At 37.6% G+C, this 24288-nt stretch overlaps 1 non-coding gene across 1 annotated transcript; it reads right to left on the bottom strand.

Moving 5' to 3' along the window:
• Positions 1-22478: 22478 nt before the first annotated feature.
• Positions 22479-22585, bottom strand: LOC145049073 (small nucleolar RNA R71). Its single transcript, XR_013683191.1, has one exon. It is a non-coding gene; the product is annotated as a small nucleolar RNA R71 (small nucleolar RNA).
• Between the last annotated feature and the right edge of the window lie 1703 nt (positions 22586-24288).

Raw genomic sequence — 24288 nt, forward strand, 5'->3', positions numbered from 1 at the left:
TGCGAAGTCCCATTATGAATGTAAGATTGTATTCCATGAGAGATCTTGTGATTCCATACCTGCTGCGCCGATAGAGAAGCTCATTCAGACGATCATAGTAGTTTTCAAGAGTTTCAGCATCCTTTTGTCTGAATTCCTTAAGTTCAACAAGACATTGCTTAACAGAATTGATCTTTGTCTTTTCGCTACCTTGATACTTCTCTTTCAGTGTGATCCAAATTTCCTTGGCTGTTTTACAACTACGAATGTAATTGTAAACCATAGGAGGTAGAGCACCTCTTAGTTCCCTCATACATCTCTTTTCATTCTTCTTTAAGCGGATTTGTTGTTCAGCAACATCATTTGAAGTAGCAGATTGTCCAATTGGTTGAACATTTCCAGGAGCTTGAACTGTTCCATTGATACAATTCCAAAGCTCTTCATCAATTCCATTTAAGTAATCCTCCATTCTATCAGCCCACTGATCATAGTATTCAGGAATTAACATTGGAATTTTGGTTGAGGAACCAAGCAAGTGAGAGAAAGAAGTCATAGTATTCATGTTGAAGTTCGCCATTTATGAACACGAGAAATTTTTAGAATGCTTGAAAAACATGATGAACTTGTGAATTGATCAAATGAAATGATCACTAATTGCTAATCGATCACTCGACTAAACAATTCAAATGCAGAATCGATTCAAATATGAAGATCAAGTGAGATTTTCATAAACAAAATGCACGGAAAATTTTGAGTAAAGTTACTACTCAAAAACAAATGATTCTAATACGAAAATCAGATCAATGCAGTTTGAATCCTGCTTAGATACCAATTGATGAGAATTGTTATCAAGATTTAGAAAGCAATCATGATTGTTTGAATGAAAAGTATGAACACAAGAAGTAAATATTAATCAGATCTTATATTGATAAAGAACTGATTACAAAACTAAGCAGAGAAAACTTGCGAATGATGAATCACTTGTTCATCTGTCTTTCTACTTTTATCCTCAGTCCTTATTTATAGGAAACCTGAGTGTACAAAAAATATACTAAGTCCTGAACTCTATGCTTCGCACAAAAGAAGACTTAGTAAAATAACTAAAAATGTGAAACTAAAGAAACAAACACTTCGACTTTTTACAACTTTTAGATTCTATATATGTGGGTAAAAGCGATATATCTGGGCCCCTTGATGATTTAGTGATAACACCCCTAAGTGCTTGGCCAAGCCTGGACTGATTTGATTTGTTCAATTAGTCGGTCGTCATAAATCGGAAATTGGTAAACAACAGATGGACAGAGAGAATGATTATAATCCATGTCTCAGTCCATATGATATGTAGAATGGAGTAATATATGATCCCTTATCTAACAGACATGTCATTGACTAGGTTAGAGTTCGATAGCAGCTTTTAAGAGCTACGATTGCTAGGCGGGTTGTGGAGTCGTACTTGCAATAATAGTTATTAGACTTAGCCAAGTGGGAGACTTTTGGATTAGGTGTCTAAGCCCATAATTATAATTGATATGTACTTGACCCGAGAGTAGCATGATCCATTTGGGTTGCATGGCACCGTAACAATTTGTAAGGACGGACTTTTGAGTAGAGGATATTCATGATTTATTAGTATATTATATGTTCTAGTATATTAGTATGAAATCTTATTATTTAATTAGTATTGATCAAGAATTAATTTGGAATTAATTTTGTGATCAAAAGAGACTAATTAAATATAAGGGGTTGATTTGGTAAAATCATTCATTCTTATGGTGTGGGCCAATGATCCATGATTTCTTAGGTTGTGCTAAACCCATGGAGTATCCATGGAGGTTTAAACCCATGGAGCCTAAGGAATATGGAAGGTCATGCACATTAGGGTTTACATGGTGTAACCCTAGTTTTTCCATACTATATAAGAAACCCATTAGCTCCTAAAATTGGCACTGTAGTGTTCTTGGAATAGCTATAGCCGATTTTAGAGTGTATGTATTCTCTCTTAAGTCCTCAATTGTTGGCGGTGTTGTGTGATTCCATTTGAGGTGCAACACATGGGGTACTAAGTTCTTAAATGCCAAACTCAATAAGTTCTACAAGCTACAACAAAGAGGTAATTCTATAACTCTATTTTATGTTGATTATGTCATTTCCATGCTAGTTGTAGGCTTAATTCTTTGGAAACAATATTGCATGTATAATTAGAGAAAACATAGATCCAAAGCATTTAGGGTTGTATGTGCACCATAGGATGCTATAGTATACTAAAACCCTTCACTAACTCCCACCGAAATCTATGAAACAAGCCACAACATATCCTCAAGGGTCTGGATGGTCTACTCACTCTGACCGTCGGTATGTGGATGATAAGCCGTGTTGAAATGTACTCTCTTGCCTAGTTCCTCATGGAACTTCTGCCAGAAACAGAAAGTAAACTGAACATCTCGGTCTGAAACAATGGAGAACGGAACACCATAAGGAGCAACAATCTCCCAGACATATACATCGACCAACTTTTCGGCCGAAGAGCTATCTCGGATGGCCAAAAAGTGGGCACTCTTGGTCAATTGATCCACGATGACCCATATGGCATCAAAACCCTTGGCCGTTTTCGATAACTTGGTGATAAAATTCATGGTGATCTGTTCCCACTTCTACATGGAAACCTCCAAAGGCTGCAGCTTCCCATGCGGCCTCTGATGCTCGTCATTGACCATCCTACAGGTCAAGCACCTCTCGACATACCAGGCTAACTCCATCTTCATACATGACCACTAGTAGCTCAATCTCAAATCCTGATACATCTTGGTTGTCACACCCCCATACCAAAATGGCGGAAACGTCCGGGGGCGGATGGCGTCATGCTCAATATCTCAACAAATGTAAAATAGTAAAACATGCAACAACATCCATTGCATTAATAGAATAGTTAATACATGTGTGTTCTGTGAATTGGAGTATGACACCAAAAATATATATAAAACAAAACAAAAGACGAGTCTTGAACATGCTTCGTCTTCTCAAAACTTGATCTCGTGTACATGTCTACTGATTCCCTGAGAATACAAGTTATTTTGAAAGAGAGTATCAACATTTAAGTTGGTGAGTGCATAAGTATTTAGTATTTAATGTTTGTAGTTGTTTCATGAAAACGTTTGTATTTGATCTATGAAAGTGTTAGTATATGTTCTCTAGAAAATCCTATATTTTCTGCATTAAATGAATGAAAAGTAGTCTTCAACCCTAAGACTCAAATGTTTGTATGTTTTGTTCTCTGTAACAGTGTAAATGTATGTTTGTTATCTGTAATTGTATAATGTATGTTTGTTCTCTGTAATTGTGTAATGTATGTTATCCATAAAAGTAGACTATCTTTACTAGAAAAATAGAATGCTAGTTCATGTATGAACATTTATGCGTGTAGATAATGGAAAATAATAACTTGCAATAGTATTGTTTAAAATAACACCATTGAAGTAAGTTTTTTTTGTAAACCGACTGTAAGATTACTAATAAATTGAAGTTATATATATATATATATATATATATATATATATATATATATATATATATATATATATATATTACTCGTAAATTGGTCGGGATTTGCTCCCTGTGAGTTCCTATAACCATACTAACCCTGTTGGCCTGATAACGACGTTTTTCAGGCATCAAAACTGGTAACAACATTTATCATCCCATGCCTGCCGACCTGACTATAGCTAACATTCGGAATGTGGGATTGTTAGTCCCAACATAGATCTATACACAATTGTCATCGCTCTCCCTACAAGAGACTTTGATTATAAGCTCAGGACTTTTTCCCATACTTAGATAAGTACACAAGAATGACTCGCAATTTTTTTGTTCGCATTACGAGTAATAACTGAGAATCCTTTTTGTTTATAACTTAACCTTGTGAAAATATTTTTTGTTTGTCCCTTAACTATATTCGTTATAAATGGTAAGTCTGTTTCCGTTTTGTTATCAACACTGTTGTGTTCTAACATGTTTGTAAATTGTTTGTAGTTGTAATGTTTCTCTGATCTACAAAATAGTATGAATTGATTTCCTAAACTATACCTATTATAGTTTACTAGTAGGTTTGTCTGCACTATAAATGATTTGAAGAAAAGACTCATTTGTCCAATGTATGCAACTGAGTTAAGTATGTACTTTGAAAATGGGGTTTAATATTCATGTATATATTTAGCAAGTATAACTATGATTTAGCCAACGGTCGGACTAGTGATCCTACCCTAAGCCCACAACCAAACAAGGAACAAGATTCAAGGTATTTAGTAATAGTCCTAAGTCCGTTAAAGCATACTTATACATAAATATATAAATGAATATGATTTTGATAATAAACAGCAATCTAAAATAGTTTTTGAAATGATTTTAACAACATATAAAAGCATAAGAAATCATTTGTTTGTTTCTTTCACATTTAAATGTTAACACAATATAAATTGTGTTCTAATTGTATCCCCCCCCCCTAAAAGCATTTAAAAAGGTAAAATTGTAGGGGTATGAACTCACCTTTTGTGAGTGATTCGATTGAAGGTTCGATTTAGGATGTTTTTCTAGAAGTTAGATCCCGAGGCAAAACGAATCGTATAAGCATTTCATGTAATATATATATATATATATATATATATATATATATATATATATATATATATATATATATAATTTTAGTGAATATAATTACAAATATGATAAGGAAATGGACTAATTTGTAAGTTTTACTTACAAATAAGAGTGTTAGAAGCATGATGGAAAGTTGATTGGAGTTTATGTCTAGAAGAGGTTGAAGTTCTTGGGTTTCGGCCACCTTCAAGTATGTGTTCTTGGTGAAACCAAGAAGATTCAAGTGTTTTAGGCCCAAATTATGATGATTAGAAGGTGTTTGTGAACTGATTACAAGATCAAAGTATGATACTTGCAAGATTCTAAGTTGAATTCAAGAGAATTTCGCATGAAACTTCAAGAAAAGAAGAAGTTTCTCATGTTCTTGAGGAGAGAGGAGGTTTTCGATTGATGATACTTGAGAGAGAATCTTGAGTTTTCGGTTGAGAAGTGCAGAATGAAGGGATAAATCAGTCAAACATGTATATATACATAAGAGATTGCGGCTGTAACGTTTCCCGGGGAGATAAGATCCTCGGTTTGCGGCTGCGAGGGGAGTTCATGGCTGCGAACTATTTGCAACCCTCTTTGGTTTGCGGCTCCCTTCGTTTGCGGTCCAAAGGCTTACTGCTCATGCGATCCTTCTCGGATTAGCACTACACTTCTAATTTAAGCAATACTTCAAATAAAAAGCTTTTAAACAAACAAAGGTTATTAAACCAACCTTAATAAGAAAATCCAAATAATAAGTTGGAATTTACTTGACTCAAGTTTGACTTTGGTTAACTTTTACAATATTGAAAATAACAGGTTGTCACATTGGTGGATCCCAAGTGTATAGGAAAGCAAGACTTATGAGCCTCCTCCAACACTATCTGCTTGATCCCATCAGAAACTGGAACCTAAACTCATCCACACCGGGTCAACAACCCCCGACTATCGGTGAAAAACCTGTCGATCTCGCCCTTAATCCTCTCCTTTTTCTAGTTCTCCTTCTGAACCCCCTTTTCCTGTGCCTCTCTGATCAAACCCAAAAGCAGAGAATCAATAGATATCCTTATACACATCTCCCCAACTGAAGATCCAGCCGATTTGTGGCTCAAAGCATCCGCTACCACATTCGTTTTACCCGGATGGTAAAGGATCTCGCAGTCATAATACTTGATCACATCCAACCACCTGCACTACCTCATGTTTAGGTTAGGTTGATCCATAAGATATCTCAAACTCTTGTGATCCATGTAAACAATACAATGGACCCCATAAAGATAATGTTTCCAAATCTTGAGGGAAAACACCATTGCTCCCAACTCCAGGTCATGAGTAGGATATCGTGTCTCATGCGGCTTCAAATTCCGTGAAGCATAAGCAATCATTCGTCCCCTATGTATAAGGACCACCCAGAAACTAGTGATGGATGCATCACAGAATACCACGAAATCCTCAACGCCATCTGGAAGGGTAACACATGGCCTCGCATAACCTCCGTCGCAATATCTTAAAAGCATCCTGTTGCTTTGGGCCCACCAAAAATTCACTCCCTTCCTCGTCAGATGAGTGAGGGGTACTGCAATCTTGGAGAAATCCTGAATAAATCTCCGATAGTATCTCGCCAAAACCAACAAATTCCTGATCTATGAGGGAGATTTCGGAACATCCCACTATATCACAACCTCGATCTTGGCCGGATCATGCAACATTGTGACAACCCGAAATTTCCATTCTAATCAAACCATATCAAGCCAATAGAAGTAGAGCAGTTGCAGTGAAAATTCAGACTTATGGTATAAGTTTGGCAATTTTCAGGGTTTTACACCTAAGGAGTTATTAGGAGAGTGGATGCACTAGGATTTTGTGCAACACTGTAATTCCATTACTCTAGGTCATTAGAATCCATTCCGAGAATAGAAATATTTTCTGCCAAAAATCCCAGGACTATAAATAGAAATCTGAACCAAATTGGTTCATTAGTTGAATTCCAATTAGAGAAAAGCCAATTTCTCTCTCACGGATCTTCGGGTTTTCATCCCAGATTGTGAGTCTACTTCCCTAGACGTGTTTTAATACTTGTTATATGTTTAATAACATTATTTACATGTCCAAAACACAAGATCCGGGAGCTTACGGCCCAAGAACGTTCTTGGGGTGTAAACTCCAAATCAAGGCCTAAAGGCCATCTAGTCCCATTTCCTTGTTAGGCAACTAGTTAAGGACTTTATGTATGAACATTAGGGGCTAGAAATCATTGAAGAACATGTAGTTTTAGGAGTTTACGGCCAAGGAACATCTCTTGGGCCGTAAACTCCAAGTGAAGGCACAAATGAGTGCCTAATGCTCCCTTAGCTTTAAAACAAAAACATAGAAGCCTTAAACTCATGATTTAGGCCAACAAAACCATTAGAAATCACTTCTAGAAGGGATTTTACGGCCAAGAAGCTCCTTAGGCCGTAAACTCCAAGTTTAAGTGCCAAAATCCTTTCAAACACTTCCTAAGGCTTGGACTCTATTTTAGGCAAATACCTTAGTGTGTTTAGGACCTAGAAAACTCATGGAAACATAAGTGTGGAAGAGTTTACGGCCAAGAGTATTTCTTGGGCCGTAAACTCCTTTAAAGGGGTCAAAGGACACCCTAAATATTTCCTTAGGTCAAGAGACTATTAGGGTAAGTACCTAGATGAGTTTTGGACTAGTTAAAATTCTAAGAACCCCATTTGTGAGGGAGTTTACGGCCCAAAAGGTTCCAAGGCCGTAAACTCCATAAAATGGTACAAATTGGTGCCATAAACCCTCCTAAAGCCAAGTACTCAAGCCTAGAATTGTTCCTAGTTCTTATAGAGACTTGAAAGCACGATAATAACCCTCCCAAGGGAGTTTACGGCCGTAAACTCCAAGGGAATAGGGTCTTTGGGCCGTAAACTCCCCAAAGGAGTCAATGTGGTGCCCAAACACTTGCATAGGCGTTGAAACAATTCCCACTAAGGTTGTAGTAATTCAAAGTACCATTCCAAGCCTTGGTTGAGAGTTTACGGCCAGGAGCTTACTCCCATGGGCCGTAAACTCCAATGAATGTGGTCATTTGACCTTAAACTTCCATTAGGGGCATTGCACTCCTTTGTTGCAACCCATTAGCCTCCTAGCACTTGACCAAAAGTGTTGTCCTCGCGTTAAATGTTTATACTTGTATAATTAGTGATTAAATCTCTAATTATTTATATACATATGTCTTCATATGTAATTAGGATCATTGTGTGTGTCTAAGTCTTCACTTGACACCAAGCACTTGTCCGATCCTTCCGTACGATAAACAGCCCGTTCAATTCCAGTCACTTACTGCAGGTGAGTTCATACCCCTTAACTAATGTTTTAAACTATTTTAAATGTTTTATGGGGGGATACAAGTAGAATCATGCTAGTATTATATCAATCACATGCGATTAATAAGTAGAATTACGCTAGTTATTACATCAATCACATGTGATTAATATACAGCATTCAAAAGATTTGGCTACTCATTAGCCGTTTTACCCAAAAGGTTTCCTTCAAATGATTTTTATAAACATTTTATATGTTTTAAACTACTTATTACATTGTGCATCTTACTATGTACATTTCCTTTCAAACTTATTTACAACTGTGTTTCAAACAAATGTTTCTTTATACTCAAAACTGTTTTATCATACTTATGCCTTCAAATTGTTTTATAGATTGACATCAAGTCGATCTTTTCTTAAAATAATATTTATATTTCAAATGTCTTACAAAAATTATTTATGCTTTTATATTATAAATTGCATGCCTCTATATGTATAGTTATATAAGAAAGGTTTAAAAGACTTAGGAAGGCTATCCACCCTATTTCCTTTTCGCGCCTTGAGATGTGGTGAGGTGGGATATTGGGTATTCGTCCGAAAGTCGTTTAAATATTAGTTATATATCATGTGTACATATATAGTCATAAAAGGTCTTTCCAGTTCATCCCATGCCCTTGGTTAGCAAGGGTATACATCCATGTCCATACGTACCACTTAGACTACTAGTAAGCTACCATATGGGTAGTTTAGGAAGATACTAGAACCATTACTAGAACGCGATATCATACAATGAGTCAGTTCATTCATGAGTCAATACTTTCTAGAACATTACTGTACATTACATATACAACTATACTAGGACGAGTACATATACAACTATACTAGGACGAGAACATATACAACTATACTAGGACGAGTACATATACAACTATACTAGAACGCTTACATTACTATACTTGCTAGGTAGAGAGCACGTACATTACAGCTAGAACAGTTCATTTCGTTACATATACGAGAATACGTTAATTACTGTGATTTAAATCGGAGCATGACTTAAAACCTCATGACTTGAGTTGCGGCCAGAGTCTCTTGGAGGGGGAGCGTTGAGTTTGCGTATAGATCTATGCTGGATTGACAATCCTACACCCTGCTGCTCGCTACAGCCGGACCTGCAGGTCTGCGGGTGCCAAACGTCATTCCGTTATTACGACCATTCGTATGTCGTTGTTACTAGTCGATAGTATGGTGCAATTTATCACAAAATGCCTTAGCCTAAAATCCGGTTTAAGGTAGTTAGTACGGTAGTAGTCCTTTTAGAGCTACGTTTTAGTACTACGTTAATTTTTCCATTACATATTTTTAGTGATAACCTCACTTAAACATAAATGTACAAACTATATTTTTGGATAATGATAGTTATACTTTGGAAAAAACACATACTCTTACAAGAGACACACACACAGAACAGTTAGGTCTTGGTAGAAGACACCTTCATATACTAGAAGGAATCATAGGGATTCTAGAGTTTTTCAAACACTTACAAATTCTTACATACAAATTAAGACACTAAATACTTATGATCTCACCAGCTTCAAAGCTGATACTCGCTTTCAAAATTACTTGTATCCTCAGGTCATCATAGACAGGTACCGATGCAAGGAGAAAGGAAGATGGAGCTTGTTCAAGACTTATCTTTCATTTTGATTTATGCTTTAGTGTTTATCAAAATTTGACAGAATACAATTGTATAATAATTATTTTATTAATGCAATGGATGATGTTGTTGCTTGTTTACTACTTTACATTGTTGTTGATATTATACATGACGTCCTCCGCCCCAGAACGTTTCCGCCGTTCTTGGTTTTGGGGTGTGACAGATTGGTATCAGAGCATTGTTTATAGTGAATTAAGTATATCAACCCATAAAAGATATACTAACTATAAATACATAAGGGATTAAAAATACTCTGACCAAGAGTTTATACTTTAAATAATAAAATATTTAATAAAGTATACGTGCTGCATTCATACTAAAATCAGTGTCACTAGGACAGTACAAAAGAATTACGATTGTTGGACAACACAAGTGGGCTTAGAGACATATGGTCAAAACTGGGAAGATATAGCCTGATCGCCTATATTATCCGAGGGTTGACTAGCATGTGCCTAAGTTTAAGTGTGTGGTTGCAACAATGCTAAAATCTTACCAACCCTACCACAATGAGAACAATAGAACATAACATTAAAAATTAAAATATTATAGGTGTATTTTGGTGTTACTATAAGTACTTTATACTTGAGAATTAAAACGGGATCTTCATTACTAAGTTGATAGTTGCTAAGTGGATACACTAAGGCTACATGTAATTAGAATATTATAGACTTAGAATCAGTGATAATTTTGCCTTACCCCTATTCTGTGTGAATTTGGAAATAAGGTCACTTATTCGAAGGTCTATCCTGTTTAGATTACACATAGCTGGTATGCACTTCACAAATAGCGATGTAATTAATGAAGGTTTTCCTAAATAATTATCTAGATAGTTCGTCTAATAATTATCCTCTTACCCTAAATTCTCGCATAGAAATCATAGCTGGACTCCATCCCCTTGACAACCAGTATCTTCCGAACGAAGTCATAGCTGGTTGGTTTGGAGAAGAACCAGAGAATGATCATCCTATCTCCTTGAATGATCACTATGATGAAGACTTTTCGTATGATGCTAACTCCGAACCAGAGGTTGAGAATCTACCCCGAGCAGCTCCCTTTCCAATTCCTAACCCTCGTCCGGCTTTTTCATGGCCCGACCCTGAGTGAGTGGAATGCTTGGAAACATGGAGCCAAGGACAAGATCAGTCTATGCTAATTGATGGCGACCGAAGCTTTTACGACTTGAGCAATAGGGGCTCAGCAGATAGGGTCTTGCCAATCTTGGTCCGCAGAAGGGCCCAAAATGAGATTCAAGGCAGGACAGCCCTACGTCAGGTTACGGAAGTAGTCGCCTATGCTGGAATGCATACCCTCCACACCATTCATCTAGAAGATGCTCACGAGAGATCAGAGATAAACCATGAAACCCAGCAAGCACTGGCTGAATCACGAGCCGAAGTCATAGAGCTCCGAGTACGCCAGATGGTGTGCGAAAGACACCTACTTGACATGGAACGTCAATTGGCTGAACTAAGAGTTCACCAGAGGAATGACCGTCGCCAATAGTAGACGCTCTACTTTATTTCCTTATAAAGAGGAATCGTATTTTTCTGTCTATGCCTGATGTGGCATTTTCTATGAAATTATCTTGTACCTTAAGTACTTTAGTTAGGTCTTTATGTTGTCAGGAACTATCTTCTGTGGATATGATGTGAGACCTTTACAAGGTCATTATCTAGAATCTTTATGTCGTGAATATCCAGGATATTGACAGCCGGCTAACTTTTGTGTCATTCTTCATTCAAGTACTTTTATCTTACTTTCATTGGAGTCTATCTGAATCATACTTTAGTCAAGTCATTGGACTATAGTGATTTATCTCTGAAGACATTTCTAAGTCTCTTTCAATGGTTGGATCTTGTTATTCACCAACCCACGATACCTCGGCTTGAACCACAAACGTTTTGAGACCATTCTACGAACATACTACCATTCCGTACTAGGACTGCAGCATAGGGATGTAGGTCAAACCTTAGCGAACATACTTTCATTCTTTACCAGGACTGCATCATAGGGATGTAGGTCAAACTTTCGAGATCATACTCTTACTCTTTTCAAGAACAATCTAAGTACATCAGAGTCAGCCAGAATTGCTCACAAAATCCTTATCTTTCGTGTTACAGAATCATGTCTTCATCAGGAAACGATCAGCCGAGCAACGAAACCCCCATCCTCCATATTGACACAGCTACCTTCCAAACAGCAGTTACAGCTGCCGTAGTGGCTGCCGTAACCGCGGTCCTTGCGCACCGTAGCGCTATCAGCACAGTCAATACTGCTGATGGGAATGAAGTTCCCAATCGTGATATCCATCCAGGAAGTCGTCAAACAGTAACAGGCACAGGCTCGCAAAGCCGAAAAGCAGAGAACAAGAAACGAAAGCGTCAAGCCCAGAAGGAATGCAAGAGATCCCAAAAGCTGGCTATACAACAGCAGCAAGTGGAAACCCCTGCCGTTCCCGTACCGAGCAGGCCATACGAGGGAAAACTCCCGAAGTGCGACCGGTGCAACTACCACCACGAGGGAATTTTCCGAGCCTTGCAATGCAAAAATTGCAACAAAAAGGGGCACACCAAATGTTACTGCAAGATCCTATCAAGACCAATCAACAATTCGCCCAACGCCGATGGGAACCAGACTTGCTATCATTGTGGTGAGTTTGGGCACTATAAAAGAGATTGCCCGAAAAAGGAAAGAACCCGCGTCCCCATAACCCCTACTCGACACTTCACTTCCTCCACTGATGTGGGTGCTGTCCAGATATGTCACCAATGCGGTGAAATTGGACACCTCCAGAAGGATTGCCCGATAACGCAGAACTCTGGCGCAGACGAGAAGATTCTCAGGATCACAGCTGCAGGAGAGCCTGCTCCGGAACCACATTAATGTAATTAAGGCGTTTCGTTGTAACAGACTTATAAACTATCCAAGACTAGTGCAACTAGAGTCTTACCTTTTGTGAGATCCTGTCTGTATAGGAATTCTCGTGCTGCGTATACTTGTCTTTTGTAGTATATCTTATTCGCAGAAATAGTCTTGTGGTAAATCTAAAGTACTGTAACTCTGTTCATGGTTGCACGGTTGTCTCTTGTCTGTAAACGTCTTATGTTCAAATCTAATGTCTTTAAATTTCAGTATGATTCCGACATTATCATACGACACGATTAAATTTGATCCTCACGAAAACAGCTTCATACGTACATCTCTTTCTTCTAGATCACTTTTCCAGCGAAGCCGTCATATCATAACGCCGAAGTACTCATGCCAAGAGTACCTCTTAGTCATTTTCTTTCCGAAGAAATCCCCGAAGTACCACTCGTGCGGTACGTCAAGTTCAATCCAGGAATTCATACGGATGATTTATCACTAAGGAAGCTATACGTAAGAGTTATATATAATCAAGCTTCTACAGGTTTAGAATTGATGATTCCGCTTTAACTTCTTTTTCCCGGATTGGATGTGAGCTTAAAGAAGAATCAGTTATTCGACTACCTTTTCAATCTTAATTATATACGACTCGTATACCCAAAGTTGTGATTGTGAAACCATGTATGAATTCTAAAATGGACTTCAGGACGGAGATCTGCCTAAGTATACGAGTAATCACATCGTCATGTGAACAAACTTAGAACCCAGTACGACTCCCGAAGACAGATCGCCCTATAGTTTAAACACCCACGGAGATACAAGAACAGTCCGGACAACTTAGCAAACTACACAGAAATAGAATTAGAAGACTAGGATTCTCACCTTAGAGAACCCCGGTCATATTCTTCCAGAGATCGACGGATTGCATCGTATGTGCCTCGGTTATCGAGGACTCCATCAAGATTTTCATAGAAATCGTTATCTCTGCCTCGCATAGACAAAATGGTTGAGCAAACGCAAGGGAAGAAACTGCTTCCAGGAATGGATCTGAATTCCGAATATCACCAGTTCGAGTGTTAGGTAAAGATGTCCGGAAGACTATCTCCTGAACTCGATACGGACACTTCAAGTCCGTAGTGGTACCCTTCGGATAGGACCAGCACGCCCATAATTTTCATGAGCTAAATGAATAGGGTTACGTCTTTCTTACTTGGATCGATTCGTCATTTCTCCATGTAATGACTTACTTATCTACCCTCGTAGTAAGAAGAAAACCCATGAAAAAATTTCCTACAGAGGAACTGTTAGCAAAGTTCTCTAGGCACGAGTTTTGGAATTGAAGAGTCAAATTTCTAAGACACACTGTTAGTAATGTGGGAAATTTGAGTACTCTTTCAATTTGTCAAAGCCGTTGAGCCTTTATCGACACCAGAGACGCCGACAGTTTTTCGCCAAATTCTAGGTCTTACCGACCTACCGCCTTAGTTCATTCAGAACTCCTCGCAAGCTACAGAAACTCGTACGACTTTGACCCAGCAAGGGGTGGCCTTTGACTGGGAAGTTACGCAAGAAAAGGAACCTTTGAAATTCCAAGTGAGTGACCAAATTCTTTAGGATAACTCACTCTGGGAATGGCTTAATACGCTTCGTAAGGCGTGGAAAGCTAAATCCAAGTTAGACAGGACCTCCGAGATTCTTATTAGAATCGGTCTTGTGCCTCGCACAAACTAGACCCACTCCGCGAACTCAGTAACGTACATTCTACCCTTCGCATCTCGATCGTGAAACCATACCTTTCCGTTAGGACTCTTGCAAGTCCACTCGTCAAGATCCTCGCCTTCGTATTAGAACCGTAGTGACCCTCGACCGGGAGGTCAAGCGGACGAAGCAACGCCGTCGCCAGTTAGTGAAGGTTCGTTGGAATACCAACCGAGAGCCCGATTTCACTTAAGTGCGCTAGAACCAATCAATTAGGAAGTTTCCTCCTCACGTCTCGATCATTCGTGCATACTTCCTTGCCTAAATTCTAATTTCGGGACGAAATTCCCTTTAACAGGGGGATGATGTGACAACCCGAAATTTCCATTCTAATCAAACCATATCAAGCCAATAGAAGTAGAGCAGTTGCAGTGAAAATTCAGACTTATGGTATAAGTTTGACAATTTTCAGGGTTTTACACCTAAGGAGTTATTAGGAGAGTGGATGCACTAGGATTTTGTGCAACACTGTAATTCCATTACTCTAGGTCATTAGAATCCATTCCGAGAATAGAAATATTTTCTGCCAAAAATCTCAGGACTATAAATAGAAATCTGAACCAAATTGGTTCAATAGTTGAATTCCAATTAGAGAAAAGCCAATTTCTCTCTCACGGATCTTCGGGTTTTCATCCCAGATTGTGAGTCTACCTCCCTAGACGTGTTTTAATACTTGTTATATGTTTAATAACATTATTTACATGTCCAAAACACAAGATTCGGGAGCTTACGGCCCAAGAACGTTCTTGGGGTGTAAACTCCAAATCAAGGCCTAAAGGCCATCTAGTCCCATTTCCTTGTTAGGCAACTAGTTAAGGACTTTATGTATGAACATTAGGGGCTAGAAATCATTGAAGAACATGTAGTTTTAGGAGTTTACGGCCAAGGAACATCTCTTGGGCCGTAAACTCCAAGTAAAGGCACAAATGAGTGCCTAATGCTCCCTTAGCTTTAAAACAAAAACATAGAAGCCTTAAACTCATGATTTAGGCCAACAAAACCATTAGAAATCACTTCTAGAAGGGAGTTTACGGCCAAGAAGCTCCTTAGGCCGTAAACTCCAAGTTTAAGTGCCAAAATCCTTTCAAACACTTCCTAAGGCTTGGACTCTATTTTAGGCAAATACCTTAGTGTGTTTAGGACCTAGAAAACTCATGGAAACATAAGTGTGGAAGAGTTTACGGCCAAGAGTATTTCTTGGGCCGTAAACTCCTTTAAAGGGGTCAAAGGACACCCTAAATCTTTCCTTAGGTCAAGAGACTATTAGGGTAAGTACCTAGATGAGTTTTGGACTAGTTAAAATTCTAAGAACCCCATTTGTGAGGGAGTTTACGGCCCAAAAGATTCCAAGGCCGTAAACTCCATAAAATGGTACAAATTGGTGCCATAAACCCTCCTAAAGCCAAGTACTCAAGCCTAGAATTGTTCCTAGTTCTTATAGAGACTTGAAAGCACCATAATAACCCTCCCAAGGGAGTTTACGGCCGTAAACTCCAAAGGAATAGGGTCTTTGGGCCGTAAACTCCCCAAAGGAGTCAATGTGGTGCCCAAACACTTGCATAGGCGTTGAAACAATTCCCACTAAGGTTGTAGTAATTCAAAGTACCATTCCAAGCCTTGGTTGAGAGTTTATGGCCAGGAACTTACTCCCCTGGGCCGTAAACTCCAATGAATGTGGTCATTTGACCTTAAACTTCCATTAGGGGCATTGCACTCCTTTGTTGCAACCCATTAGCCTCCTAGCACTTGACCAAAAGTGTTGTCCTCGCGTTAAATGTTTATACTTGTATAATTAGTGATTAAATCTCTAATTATTTATATACATATGTCTTCATATGTAATTAGGATCATTGTGTGTGTCTAAGTCTTCACTTGACACCAAGCACTTGTCCGATCCTTCCGTACGATAAACAGCCCGTTCAATTCCAGTCACTTACTGCAGGTGAGTTCATACCCCTTAACTAATGTTTTAAACTATTTTAAATGTTTTATGGGGGGGATACAAGTAGAATCATGCTAGTATTATATCAATCACATGCGATTAATAAGTAGAATTACGCTAGTTATTACATCAATCACATGTGATTAATATACAGCATTCAAAAGATTTGGCTACTCATTAGCCGTTTTACCCAAAAGGTTTCCTTCAAATGATTTTTATAAACATTTTATATGTTTTAAACTACTTATTACATTGTGCATCTTACTCTGTACATTTCCTTTCAAACTTATTTACAACTGTGTTTCAAACAAATGTTTCTTTATACTCAAAACTGTTTTATCATACTTATGCCTTCAAATTGTTTTATAGATTGACATCAAGTCGATCTTTTCTTAAAATAATATTTATATTTCAAATGTCTTACAAAACTTATTTATGATTTTATATTATAAATTGCATGCCTCTATATGTATAGTTATATAAGAAAGGTTTAAAAGACTTAGGAAGGCTATCCACCCTATTTCCTTTTCGCGCCTTGAGATGTGGTGAGGTGGGATATTGGGTATTCGTCCGAAAGTCGTTTAAATATTAGTTATATATCATGTGTACATATATAGTCATAAAAGGTCCTTCCAGTTCATCCCATGCCCTTGGTTAGCAAGGGTATACATCCATGTCCATACGTACCACTTAGACTACTAGTAAGCTACCATATGGGTAGTTTAGGAAGATACTAGAACCATTACTAGAACGCGATATCATACAATGAGTCAGTTCATTCATGAGTCAATACTTTCTAGAACATTACTGTAAATTACATATACAACTATACTAGGACGAGTACATATACAACTATACTAGGACGAGAACATATACAACTATACTATGACGAGTACATATACAACTATACTAGAACGCTTACATTACTATACTTGCTAGGTAGAGAGCACGTACATTACAGCTAGAACAGTTCATTTCGTTACATATACGAGAATACGTTAATTACTGTGATTTAAATCGGAGCATGACTTAAAACCTCATGACTTGAGTTGCGGCCAGAGTCTCTTGGAGGGGGAGCGTTGAGTTTGCGTATAGATCTATGCTGGATTGACAATCCTACACCCTGCTGCTCACTACAGCTGGACCTGCAGGTCTGCGGGTGCCAAACGTCATTCCGTTATTACGACCATTCGTCTGTCGTTGTTACTAGTCGATAGTATGGTGCAATTTATCACAGAATGCCTTAGCCTAAAATCCGGTTTAAGGTAGTTAGTACGGTAGTAGTCCTTTTAGAGCTACGTTTTAGTACTACGTTAATTTTTCCATTACATATTTTTAGTGATAACCTCACTTAAACATAAATGTACAAACTATATTTTTGGATAATGATAGTTATACTTTGGAAAAAACACATACTCTTACAAGAGACACACACACAGAACAGTTAGGTCTTGGTAGAAGACACCTTCATATACTAGAAGGAATCATAGGGATTCTAGAGTTTTTCAAACACTTACAAATTCTTACATACAAATTAAGACACTAAATACTTATGATCTCACCAGCTTCAAAGCTGATACTCGCTTTCAAAATTACTTGTATCCTCAGGTCATCATAGACAGGTACCGATGCAAGGAGAAAGGAAGATGGAGCTTGTTCAAGACTTATCTTTCATTTTGATTTATGCTTTAGTGTTTATCAAAATTTGACAGAATACAATTGTATAATAATTATTTTATTAATGCAATGGATGATGTTGTTGCTTGTTTACTACTTTACATTGTTGTTGATATTATACATGACGTCCTCCGCCCCAGAACGTTTCCGTCGTTCTTGGTTTTGGGGTGTGACAAACATCCCATCCTGGTTAATGAGATACCCCAAGAACTGGACCTTTCGTAACCAAAACTCACACTTCGAGAACTTGGCATACAACCATTCCCGTCTCAGAACTCGCAAAAGCGCTCGAAGGTGCTCATCGTACTGCTTTCTAGTCTTGGAATACACCAAGATATCATCAATGAACACAATAATAGATCGGTAGAGCATCAGACTACACACCCGATTCATCAAATCCATAAACACGGTAGGCGCATTGGTGAGCCCATATAGCATCACCACGAACTCGTAATGCCTATAACGAGTCTGGAACACGGTATTCTCCACGTCCTCCTCCCTCACGCTCACCTGATGATACTCAGACCTTAGATCGATCTTGGAGAACCAAGATGCACCCTGCAACTGATCAAATACGTCATTAATTCGCGGAAGAGGATAACCGTTCTTCATCGTTAACTTGTTCAACTCTCGGTAATCAATGCACATCCGGTGTTAACCATCATTGTTCTTGACGAATAGCATCAACACTTCCCACGGCGAGCTGCTCGGTCTAATGAAGTGATTGCCTAGCAATCGGAGCCGTACCTGGAACTAGATCAATCATGAATTCAACCCGCCTCTTTGGAGGCGCACCGGGTAACTCCTATGGGAATACATCGACAAACTCCCTAACAACTGGTACCTCTAAAACCGAATTATGCTCCCTGACCTGAGTATCAACAACATAAGAAAGGTAACCTGCACACCCATGCTGAATATATTGTCGATCCCTGGTGGCCGAACAAAACCCTGAAACAAATCTAGTGCCCTCTCCATAGATAACCAGTTCTCCACCACTTGGTGTTCGAACCACCACTCGCTGACCCTCGCAATCAATAATAACACCAAATATGCTCAGCCAATCCATCCCTACTATCACACACACATCCCCCATAGGGAAATAAGGCACCCCGAAGATCTCCAATACACAACCCTAATACACTTTGGATGTAGAAACCCCGTGCTCATTAGCGATAGAACCTGCAATAGACTCCTAGAAAATCCCATATTTCCTACTAGTATAAAAGTATTTAATGTCAATGTTTGTATAAAATCGAATGAAATTTGTTTGTAGATGTTTGAAAACTCCTAGAAAATCCCATATTTCTTACTAGTATAAAAGTAGTCTTCTACCAAGACTCGACTGTTTTGAATGTTTACCTTTAGAAATCCAATATCCGTCCATAAGTGTGTGGTAGTTTAAAAGTTCCAAAACTGAAACGCAATAGTGTTTTTCATGCCTAGAATAGTAGATTTGTGTATGTATAAAATCGCTAAGGAATGTGATAACCCTGTAAATCAACGTGTTCTTAATACTCCATGTGAGTTTTACAACCATACTATAGACCCAGACTGCCTATAACAATGTTCTTCAAGCGTTGGAATGTTATGACGTTTGTCACCCCAGACCTGCCGGTCTAACTGTAGCTAACATTTTAGGTGCGGGATTGTCAATCTCGTATAGATCTATACACAAGTATCACGCTCTCCCTACAAGAGATTATGGTATATAATACAGGACTTTAACTGCATACTTGAAAGTACGTGAAGTTGAATGTCTCACAAAACTTAGTATTAAATAGATTTACGTATGAAAAGTCCATTTGTTCTTGTATATGAAAGTATTTTCCTTGATATAGTACTTGTAGTATGTAAAATTTCATGAATATCTAGTAAAATATACCTATTATAGTTTTTCCAAATGTGTGATTCGTTTGTATGGTAAACCCTAGTGCAATATCGGCTTTGTATGCAAGTATAACCTTTGTAATAATATTATTGAACATTCATACTCAAAATATAAATAAATTGTTTGATATTTATATAACAACATGTTTTATCCCAAAAGGACAAAGTATTATCGTGATATGTTGTATAAGAACGTTTTCGTATGATAGTTATAAATCACATATGATTAATTTTAACAATAAGTACAGAAAAAGATTTATGTTATTCACACGAGGGTAATCGTGTGTTTACTTGTATTCCCCCCCCCCCCCCCTTAAAAGTGTATAAAAGCATTTGAAAACTTAATTATAGGGGTATGAACTCACCTGATAGATTGAAGAAAGTGAGACGAAAACGGAGCAGAACTTTGACAGGAGAAAGCGGATTCCTCGGGATTTTCGGGAATTTCGGGAGTGTAAAAACTTCCTTCTGAACTTGGATGTGAAGACCGGGGCTTCGGGATATTTCTTGCACGCAAAACGGAGTAAAAACACAAGAAAAGGAGTGAAAATGAGCACTAATTCCCGGAACCCTCGCATCCCTTTTATAGGAGCTGGAAACCCTCGGTACGCGGGGCGTACCTCCGGGTTACGCAGGGCGTACCGGACGTCATGCATGACTGCATCCTCGTCTGCCAGATTTCAGATGGGATGGGGCGTAGAGGCGTAGAGGGGTGACATGGATGATCCAAAGCCTAGCATCCGAGTATGTTGGGCGTACGAGGGTACGCTGGGCGTAAATCATCTCGGTTTGTGCACCTCGAACTTGTAAAATCCGTAACTTTCGCATACGAGCTCCAATTTTGACGTTCTTTATATGCACGCGTAGGTGAAAATATACTCTACAACTCGCGTTTAGAATTCTTCGGAAAATTTTGACTTTATTTTTAATTATATATTTTTAACAGGTCGGGACACGAAAAGTCCGTTAAAAATACGTAACTTCTTCATCCGATGTCCGTTTTCGTCAGACTTTTTACCGTTGCGCTGCTATTGTTGAGATCTTTGATTCTCATTTAGTTTTCTTTGGCCAAAAGGCTCTCGATCTCTATTTCGAGTTTTTAGTTGTCTACTACTATCCCGAAACTTCGAAAAATCATAACTTCCTCATACGAAGTCAGATTTGGGCGTTCTTTTTATATATTTTCACGGTTTAATGATATCTACGACTTTTATTTAGATACCTATGGCTAATAAGTATTTTATTGAAATTTCTCGTTTTACGTTTAACTGTGCTGACGGTTTTTTCTGTGAATCTTAGGTTGGTCATAACTTCTTCGTTATAACTTAGATTTTAGTGTTCTTTATATTTATGAAACCCTGGACACGATATCTATCGTCTATGAAATCCAGTAGATGACTTTTGAACATTTTATTTTTGACCATAATTTCATTATATCAAAAGAGGTTACGGTTCTTGAATTTTTAGGTCATTACATTGATTCGGAATATCGGGTTGTCATAGCATGGTGGTCATTAACCACGCCATGGTGTTCCGTTTTTCATGCTCTATTTATAGATCTTTTTCCTTCTCAACCCTATCTTATGATGGAAGCTTTTATCGACTTTTGGAGGCCAGAGACATCCTTTGGAAGCTGTGGAGTGCAGAATTCGGTTCTAAGCTTGATTTTGAAGAGATCTAAGGCAAATTATCTCTATTTTAATTAATTCATTTGTTTCCATTATGTTTGCAAGAGTGAATTATGTTTCGATGCTCTTATTTGCTGAAGTTATGGTCTAAAAACACTAACTTTCGTTTAGAGTAGAGGATTTTACAACTATGTGTTGATTTTGTGGTATTGGATTATGTTAATTTGATTATTTGTCATGTTAGCTTGTTGAACCTTTATATGTTAATGATAATTACTTATCTGCTAATTACCCAGTTTAATTGAGACTGTATGACTATCTTTCTTGATTTGCTTGAATCTTATAGTTTTGTGCCCATGAAGATTGTAAGACTAGTGTTTTGAACAAAATAAAGGATTAATTAGAAAAGTAAGCAAATTGATGTGTGAGTTATATATGATGACCAACCATATTTGGAATTAATTTAATCAAACAATTGAATTAATCACCATTACAAGTCTTGCATGATTCGAACTTAATGTTAATGAACTTGTCAGTTTAATCAATTGATCACTGTTTGAATTAACTTGTTTGCTAAATGATTACTTTAGTGAACATTAATCTAATCACATTAGAAATTGGTAATTAATGACACATTAATCCATTGCACTTTCCAAGAAATCAACCATAGGAGTAAGTGAATCGTATCTAAACGGGAGTCTCTTTAATATTCTTGATTCAAATCGTTTTGGTCCTTGATTAGTTGTTAATTGATTCCTTTCTAAGTGTTTGAGTGAATATTTAAGTTTCTAGTCTTGTAAAACTAGAGAAAAACCCATTTTAAATCATTGTTAAAATTAGTTAACATTAGTAGTAATTTTAATTATCAGTAGATAGCGAAAAGCCCCTTTTAAATCAATGTTTAAATTAGTTAACATTAGTAGTAATTTTAATTATCATTATTGTTCCCTGTTTTCGATACCCTGCTTACCTGCAATAAACTGCTATTCGATCAAGTACACTGCCTATCATGTGTTAGTTTTTGTCTAGATTAGTTAGATTAAAACAAGTATATACAACAATTTTGGCCACCATCGAAAGTCGTGAATTTGAAGAAAGCATTTGCCAATTTTGAACAGTTGGGAGGTGAATCGCTTTATGAGGCATGAGAGAGATACAAGGGCTTAATGAGAAATTTCCCCCAGAATGATATCAATGTACAACAAGAAGTCTCCATTATATATGATGGGGTAAATGTAATAACCAGGCAGTTCCTTGATTCCCAAGGACCACTCACGAAGAAACCACCAGCAACAATAGAGAACTGATTGACAAATTTTCTAAACATTCAAGAGAATATCATAATCCTCGTAATGACACAACTAGAGGAACGGTGAAAGTAGCTTTTGATGATATGGCAATAGTAATGGCTAAGTTGAATAGCATGGATCGTAGGATGATGAAGATGGACCAATCCATCGATGCCATTCATGTAGGGAGTGATAATTGTAGCGGTCCACATTTAATAAAGGATTGAGACCTTGATGAGAATGGAAACCGGAAAGCTCAAGCGTGTTTCTCAAGTGGGGACTGTTATGATGCAGATTGGAGGAAACTATGACATCCCCAATTTCACGGTCAGAAAAGACCGATTTAATTTATGCTTTTAAAATAATTTCAGAGTAATCATTTGATTAAAAGTGTTGCGGAATTTGTTCCCAGAAAAACATGATAAATATGTTATCAAATCATTTCCGAAAAATGTATTTTATTCACTTAAACCATTGGGATGTCATTGTCAATACAAAAAACATAAGCATAAACAAAACTTACATTCATTTACACTAGTGATCTACTTATATTTTAATCTCTCAGTGTAAAGCAACTTCGTATCGATACCTATCATACAATTAAACTGAGTGGGTCAGGCTTAGGAGCCTGGTGAGCATATACGATTTTCAACCCACAATAAATAATAAACTTATTAAGTTCTCAATCAACAATAAATTTATTAATTTCATCAACCAAAATAACCCTAATTACTCATTCCCATTATCCTTACTTTACATCCCTAAAACAACTATCATAAGGGACCTAGCCTAAGGATTATCACTACGGGTGACAACATTGCTTTGGGGGTTCCTCAGCAAGTTATGTCAAATAAAACAAACATCGGGGTGACAACATTGCTTTCCCTCAACAAGTTAGGTCAAACAAGACGTCCTAACATAAAACAACCAAAAAGGTGACAACATTGCTTTCCTTCAGCAATTTATGTCAAATAGGCACGAATTCACATCATCACCGAAGTCCACGTGTGCGAAATTCCTCGGTTTTGGGGTTTTTTCTCGTTTTTTGTGCCAAAACTTCTAAAATCCATAACTTTCGCATACGAGCTCCATTTTTTACGTTCTTTATATGCACGCGTAGGTAAATTTACGTTCTACAACTTTTGTTTAGACTTCATCGGCTAATTTTGAATTTAATTTTTATCTTATTATTTTTAACAAACCGGGACAGGAAATCCGTTAAAAATTCATAACTTCTTCATCCGACGTCTGTTTTCGTCAGACTTTTTACCATTGTGCTACTAATGATGAGACCTTCAATTCTCGTTTAGGTCGTGTCGGCTAAAAATCACTCGATCTAAAATTCAAGTTTTTAGTTGTCTACTGCTAAGCTGAAACTTCGAAAAATCATAACTTCATCATACGAAGTTAGATTTGGACGTTCTTTTTATCGAACTTCTCGATTTAACGAATACTAGGAGTTTGGTTTAGATCACTAAGGCTAAAAAGTAGTTTATCAAAAACTCACTTTTTACGACATTCGGCACCGTGTCGGTTTATCGTGAAACTTCGACAGGTCATAATTTCTTCGTTATAACTCGGATTTCGACATTCTTTGTATATCCGT

This window comes from Lactuca serriola, chromosome 4, assembly GCF_051521515.1.
Source record: "Lactuca serriola cultivar US96UC23 chromosome 4, Lser_US96UC23_V15, whole genome shotgun sequence".
NCBI classification, from domain to species: Eukaryota; Viridiplantae; Streptophyta; class Magnoliopsida; order Asterales; family Asteraceae; genus Lactuca; species Lactuca serriola.